Source organism: Ochlerotatus camptorhynchus, unplaced genomic scaffold, assembly GCF_037179485.1.
Source record: "Ochlerotatus camptorhynchus isolate MF236.1 unplaced genomic scaffold, CSIRO-AGI_Acam_v1.1 ptg000212l, whole genome shotgun sequence".
Taxonomy (NCBI): domain Eukaryota; kingdom Metazoa; phylum Arthropoda; class Insecta; order Diptera; family Culicidae; genus Ochlerotatus; species Ochlerotatus camptorhynchus.
In genome coordinates, this window is record NW_027040702.1 from 327481 (window position 1) to 335080 (window position 7600).

The following is a 7600-nucleotide window of genomic DNA, read 5'->3' on the forward strand; positions in this document are numbered from 1 at the left end:
TATATTCCCCCTGAACGTCGACATGACTGCACCACAATGCAGCTTCATCTGGATGCTACAGAATTTGCATCGTCCATGGCTGATATAACGGATGTGCTTCTTCTGCTTGGTGATTCTAATCAGTCTGGGCTTAGCTGGTCACCCTCAGGCCAGGGTTATGCGTTTCCAGATCCGACTGCATCTTCAACTACTCCTGCCAGCCGCTTGCTTGTTGACGGCACGGCTTTTCATGGACTGAGCCAGATAAACCTTGTTCCCAATTTCCACTCTCGTTTTCTTGACTTGGTTTTTGTTAGCGAAAGTGCACTTCTGGACTGTCTCGTCGTTGAAGCGCCTGATGTCATCGTTCCTCTTGACAATTTCCACCCTGCTTTGGATATATCTATCGCGAACGGATCTCAAATTCGTTTTGATGAAACCATGACTGCCACTCGGCTCAATTTCCGGAAGACCGATTTCCGTTTTCTGAGACGTTCCTTGTCCCGGATCAACTGGAACGTGTTGAATGACCTTGATATCGATACAGCAGCCGCTCGCTATAATAGCCTTTTGCGCGACTGTGTTTGTGCTTCAGTACCGAAGTGCCAACCTCCAAGAAAACCGCCTTGGTCTAACGCTACTCTCCGCAACCTGAAACGAGTGCGATCTAGAGCTCTCCGTGCTCTCACTCATCGACGATGTACCCTTACCAAGCGAAATTTTTCAATTGCCAGCAATGATTATCGCCACTACAACAAGCTTCTTTACAAGAGGTATGTAATTCGTACTCAACATAATCTGCAATGCCACCCCAAGGGATTCTGGTCGTTTGTGAACACTAAGAGGAAGGAAACTGGACTGCCGTCAAAAATGTTTCTCGGCAATGACGTAGCATTGACAACTGAGGACAAATGCAGCCTATTTGCTAGGCACTTCTTAAGCGTCTTCTCGAATGACTCCCCATCGCAAGCAGAAATTGAGCGAGCCGTCCGTGATGTGCCAACCGACGTCGTAAACATGGATGTTTTTGCCGTAGATGTACAAATGGTTCTCTCTGTGATGAGTAAAACCAAATCATCATTTTCACCAGGTCCGAGTGTTATTCCATCTGCTGTCCTAAAAAAATTCTCCGATATCTTAGCTGCTCCGTTGTCCTTGCTCTTCAACCTGTCACTTCGTCAACAGAAATTTCCCGCACTATGGAAACGGTCTACTATGTTCCCTGTTTTCAAGAAAGGAGACAAACGCAATGTGGAAAACTACCGTGGGATTACCTCGCTTGGGGTTGAATCTAAGGTGTTTGAGTCGCTGATAAATGAGAGATTGTTTGCTTCCTGCAAGCATTACATAAGTACATGTCAACATGGTTTCTTTCCTGGTCGCTCCGTGGAAACAAATCTCGTCAGCTTTACGTCGTTCTGTATGGAAAATATATGCAAGAAACTTCAAGTGGATGCCATCTACACTGATCTTAAAGCTGCGTTTGATAGAGTTGTGCACGACGTTCTGCTAGCAAAGCTTGAAAAAATTGGATGTTCTGTTTCCTTCTGCAGCTGGCTTAGATCGTACCTCGTGCAACGTGAAGTTACTGTATGCATTGGAAACTACTCATCGTACTGTTTCTCGAACAGATCAGGAGTTCCACAGGGTAGCACTTTGGGACCACTGCTCTTCTCTTTATTTGTGAACGATGTAACGTTTATTCTACTACGTGGAGGTAAATTGTTTTTTGCAGATGACTTGAAGATTTATCTAGTCGTTCGAGGCTATGCCGACTGTTTAGAACTAGAAAACCTTCTTGAAATCTTTAATGATTGGTGTGAACGTAATTTTATGGTCCTGTGCGTCTCAAAGTGCTGCGTAATTAGTTTCCGTCGAACTAGGACTGCCATTTTGTTTGATTATAACGTTGCTGGAACTGCAGTTCAACGTGTCGATCACGTTAAAGACTTCGGTGTCATGTTGGATGAAAAGCTCACATACACTCGCCACTTCTCAACCACGATCGGCAAAGCTAATCGACAGCTTGGATTCATGTTCAAGATATCTAAGGAATTTCGTGATCCTCTGTGTTTTAAAGCCCTTTACTGTTCATTGGTACGCTCACTACTGGAATTCACGTGTGTTGTCTGGAATCCCTACCAAGCTGTATGGAGTGGACGATTCGAAGCTGTTCAACGCAAATTCGTCAGATACGCACTGCGCTATCTTCCATGGAGTGACCCGCTGAATTTACCACCGTATGCTGACCGCTGTCGTTTACTGGGTTTGGATACTCTTGCTAAGCGACGAAACATATCGCAGGTCGTCTTCGTTGCTAAAGTTTTACTCGCAGAATATGATGTTCCTGAGTTACTGGCCAAAATTAATCTGTATGCTCCTGCCCGAACACTCCGTCCGAGAACCTTGCTACATGAAGTAGTACATGCAACCAACTATGCTGCAAACAGTTCCTTTGTCGCCATGATTCATCAATTCAACGAAGCCTCTGACCTATTTGACTTTGACATCAATGCCTCGATGTTTCGTCATCGTTTGCTGTTGGCCAATTTTTAATTTTTAATGAGTGACTACATTTAGATTTAAGTGTTTCATTGAGACTATCAAGTCAGATGGACTATAATAATAATAAATAAGAGGTTCCAGTCGGCTCTTGTCGAAAAAGCTTAGTGAAGCAGCTCCTCCGAGACGTTTTTCGAGGGTATATGTGCGGTTGACACCTTGTTTCAGTAAGTTACTGACTTCTATCTTTTTCAGCACAACAAAACACATCATCGCACTTAACTTCCGTGAAATCTTTGTCAGCCAAGCGAATCAGTCTTAAAAACAGCGATCGATAATTAGTGTAAAATTTCAACGGAATTTTACGCGGAGATTCTAGAAACTGCGCGTTCACAGAATCATTCTCATCGGTTACTTTGGAGTTTCCAGTCCATGAACATAAGTGCATAAACTCTCTAGTAATGAACAAATCTACGAGTTTATAGCAACTGTCCATACCTGTTGATTTGCCGTCTGTTCCGCAGATAAAACTCATGTTAGTTATGTATTTTTCCATAGCAGTAGGTTCTTTCAGGCTCTCTTCCAATGCATTTAGATCCGAAAGAGAGTCCACACCGGTTTCAGTAAGATATTGGTTTTATCATTTGGCTGGATATTCCCAAACATATTGCTCTCCATCAGATCATCCACGCCTGTTCGGATTTTAGCAAGCGCTTGCATCAGTTTCAGCTGGTTATTCACAATGATCTGTTGGTTTTCCAGAATCATCTGCTGGTTTGCAATCATATTAGAGTTTTGTGAGTTGTGCTGGATAGAGTCAGGAGATAGGATCAATGCTGATGGCTCTGGTGCATCTTCCTATTGGTCTGAATTTATAGAAATGTTCCTCTATAAAGAAGAAAATTTGTGTCGCATATATTATAATCTCACCTGATTCTGGATTTTAAAGTCAGCTTCACAGGTGCCAACCTCCTGCCCAGGAATAAGGAAAACTTCGTTAAAGTCTCTTATTGTGTTTCCCTTCCGACTGGGGGACTTGGAGACTTCGGGGCAAACTTTCTTTGACGGTGGTGTATTATTCCCTTCGTCGGCCTCCAAAACTGGCTCCATCTGTTCCAATTCCACTTCAGCCTCCAAGCAAGTCTTGAACTCTCTTTTTTCACATAATTGATACGTTCCCACTTTGGGTTTGGCGTGGAGAACTCGTCTTGAGAGAGTTTCGCTACCGCGTTTTTTTTTTCGACCAGTGTGGGATTCCAGCTTCTTTCCAACCAGAAGGAATTACGGTTAGGCATGTTTCGCCTTGTTCAATTGTTTGTACCACTATGAATGGCAGCCTAAAATGTGTTGCGGGGTGTGCTGTGCGCATCCTTTGTTATGTTAGAGAAGATTTCACAAAAAGCGGATTCAATCACAGCGGATTGAAGCAAGTTGCTTGAAGCTGGTTGAAAAAAGCTTGGTTCGAACAAATACCAAATGTTAACATTCATCACATATGATTCGTACCCAACTAACAATTTTGGCTGCAGACTAGCTAATACAGCCAAAAAAATTCTTAAACAGCTAGTTTGTGCCTTATAGGCTGGTCTGCAGCCAGAATTGTTTGTTGGGTAGTCCTAAATTGGAAGAATTTATGATTGATTGTCAAATCCAATTTGACATGAAATTTTGACATCCATTTGCTTTTTAATTGGGTCATGGACCAACCAGCGGAGGCCCATTTAAAAAGCAGCCCAAGCAGCGAAATTCGACTGTATATGCTGTGCTGACTGCAGCCGATCTACAACTGGTTTGAAGGGAATGACAAAACGTGCCATGCGTCTCCATCAATGACTAGAATTTAATGGAGCATTGATCATTCCATGTTATTCCTGTACAGTAGTTGTATCGTTGTATGTATGTTGAATGCCTCTGAAGTGCCATATCCGGAAAACTTCCAGATTTGGGCGTAATTGCTTTTGCAAACAAACACGTCAATCGTGTTTGTTTACAAAAGCCATGCGCCCTAATCTCCCAATATGGTGAATGATCAACTCAATTTCGTCTTTCGTTTTCATGTATCAGAAAACACCTACTTCATGCCATTTTTCTTATATCATCACTCCGAGTCTTTCACCTTTGACCTTGGTTTGCCGGGCAATTTCAATAGAACTTGCTGTGTGGCATGGGTTTTGTGCGAACAAACATTTTGTCTACCCACATTGAGGTTCTCACCCGAAATATTCACATGTAAACAAACTGAAGTGCCACAAAAAACAATTATCGCTCACCACGAAAAGCTCTCTGAAAACGTGCTCTGCCTTGATAAATCGGCTCAAATCGCAATCGGTCCCGCCAAAGTGATTTTGTTGAAAAAAAAGTCTGGATTTTTCTGGATCTTCTTGACGTGTTTTATTTTAAGTGCTTTTAAATGTAATTTTTAATATTTTCCCGGAGCGGTAAATCGTTTGATGCCTCACTTCTGTAAGTTAAATGGACAAATCATTCATAACTGGGTAATTGAAGTAAATTCTTTTAAGATTTTGATGCAAAAGTGTAATTCAATTACTGCATTACATAATCTCATTATATTTATCTGACCTTCCTTAAAGTACTTTTTGAAAAGTAGTTCAAGTAGATAATGAGTAACTGCAGGTTTTACCAAATATGAGTAAATTACGTATGGAAAGAAAATGCTCTGAGTCAATTGAATCCAGTTGTTCTGGTTGGCCTTTACATTAAAATCAGTTATGTAATTTCAAATGATAAATTCTAGATAAACATTTAAAAAGGTCTATCTGCTTTGATAGATTCTCTTCACCTAGAATTGAGTTTGTCACTTTCATCGAAGCTCAGAAAGCTGGTATATGTCGAAATTGCTCCACTTAACGTCAAGCCAATTGATCCCCGACTATCAGACTATGAATGAACTCAATTGATCCGTGTATTTGGGGCTTTACACGATAACAGAAAAATATTCACGGCAAATGAGAACGACTCAAATTTGAGTTTAGTTTACTCATAATCGCCAAAAGTGCAGGAACTCAGCGATGAGTAAAATTTGTCCCATGGTTTTCTGTGGAAAACCTAAAAAATCTGCCGGAAAATGGGGAAATTGACGAAAATTTTATTCAGTCTCGGAGTAGTACCAATAGACTGAGTGAATCCAATCTTTACTTTTCTCAAATTCGGGAATTTTTCCCTGGAAAATCCTGGAAAAACATGAGGCAAATTAACTCATCGCTGAGTTCCTGCACTTTTGGCGATTATGAGTGAACTAAACTCAAATTTGAGTCGTTCTCATTCGCCGTGTTGATTCTCTCATTTCAGCCATCGTTTAAAGAGCAAGAGAGGCAGCAAGAGAGTAAGTGAGAATCCGCTCTTTGATTCTCACCGTAGTACGTGAGATAGAAATAGAACACTAACGTCACAATCAGCGGAGAATCTCCTCTGGAGATCGCGGGAGTTAGCGCCACTTGTGGCATATTATGGTTAGCCGGCAGGCAAAGAGTAAAATTGATGATCGCAAGTTATGTGTACACTGGAGTCGCTTTTTACGCGGGTGATACGTCCCGCGTAAAAAAAAACCGCGTAAAAAAAACCGCGTAAATTCCGGAATCCGCGTAAAAAAAAACCGCGTAAATTCCGAAATCCGCGTAAAAAAAACCGAGTAAAAAAAGACCGTGTAAGAAAAAACCGCGTAAAAAGCGATATACCGCGTAAATTCTGAAATCCGCGTAAAAAAAACCAAAATCCGCGTAAAAAAAAACCGCGTAAATTCCGGAATCCGCGTAAAAAAACCGCGTAAATTCCGAAATCCGCGTAAAAAAAAACCGCGTAAAAAAAAACCGTGTAAAAAAAAACCGCGTAAAAAGCGACTCCAGTGTACATACAAAACTATGAAATGGTTGATTATATCCTAGACAAATGGTAAGTTGCAAATTCGCTGTTGTCGTTGTCGTAGGCACCGTCGTAGTCGCTGTCATAATCGCCATCGTAGCCACCGTAGGCAGTACCGTTAGTATATTTAAAATTAACCATCAACCGCTGAAAATATGAATTATCGCTTATTTCTGTTGTTCATTACATGCCAAGTGAAATTCGAGAACGTAATTTCATTTGAATAGCTTGTTTAACCAAGTCTTAAACAATCATCACGTCGGTCATAGCTGGTTATGATTGCCTGAACCATGCGTAAAGAGAAAATCGAAACATTTAACGTCGCGTGAAAGTGGATCTTAATGAAGGCCTAAGTACTCTTTCGTAGCTTTTAGTTTTAGGATTTCAAAGATCGTCGGTTGCAGTGGCTTGCTTACTGCGCAGAAATACGCGGTCCCAGGTACTTTCAGATTAAAAATGTATGGTAAGATCGCTTGATTATCGTGTATTTTGTAAAACTTTTCATTGCCGTCGGTGCCGGGTTTGAATAGTTATAAAAACTTGAGTAACGCTATAATGTGATATGAGGGGCTCGGTGGCCTTAGAGCAACCGGTTTTGCTCATGAGTCTAATCTCAAGCCCATCTACATTCAAGATTCGTCAATCGTTTTATTTGTTAACAGAACTACATGGTAATAACAGTAACTCGATGATTAAAAAGGAGCTCGTCTGCCTACTGGCAAACGTTTTTGTTTACTGAGCAGAAGACCGTGGGTTCAATCCCAAGCTCCTTCGCGTTATATGATTGTTAGGACATATATTCAGCTTATCGTTTACCAAACCGAACCCTGCTGCAAACCCAACCCTATTAGCCAATATCCCAGTGATTCCTCGTGGAAGTGCAGAGGTGTTCTCGGCTTCCATCAAAGCGAGTGTCACGTCAACACATTCCAACCTCTTCCTTTATTGACCTGTGTTCCGGCGCGGATGGCGCTGGTATTGCCTAGTTTGAGATCACCAGTTTTTACACATTGAGGATGATTGCTAGTCCCAAGCATCGTCTATTGGTTCTCTGTGTGGAATTTGCTAAGCCACGCCACTGCCGTAGCAACATTTTCCTTTGTCCGAAATTCCAGGATCGCACAATCTTCTCCGTGCTTTCTTTATTATTCAACATTCAGCACAAGTTTCACCGACAGTCAAATATTTCAGCATTGTATATTTTTCACAACTCAGCATTATGTTTACCATTTTCTTTGAA

General features: G+C 41.5%; 1 pseudogene; it reads right to left on the reverse strand.

Annotated features, from left to right (window-relative positions):
- Nucleotides 1-2713: 2713 nt before the first annotated feature.
- On the reverse strand, nucleotides 2714-3591 carry LOC135703329 (uncharacterized; annotated as a pseudogene).
- Nucleotides 3592-7600: the final 4009 nt, after the last annotated feature.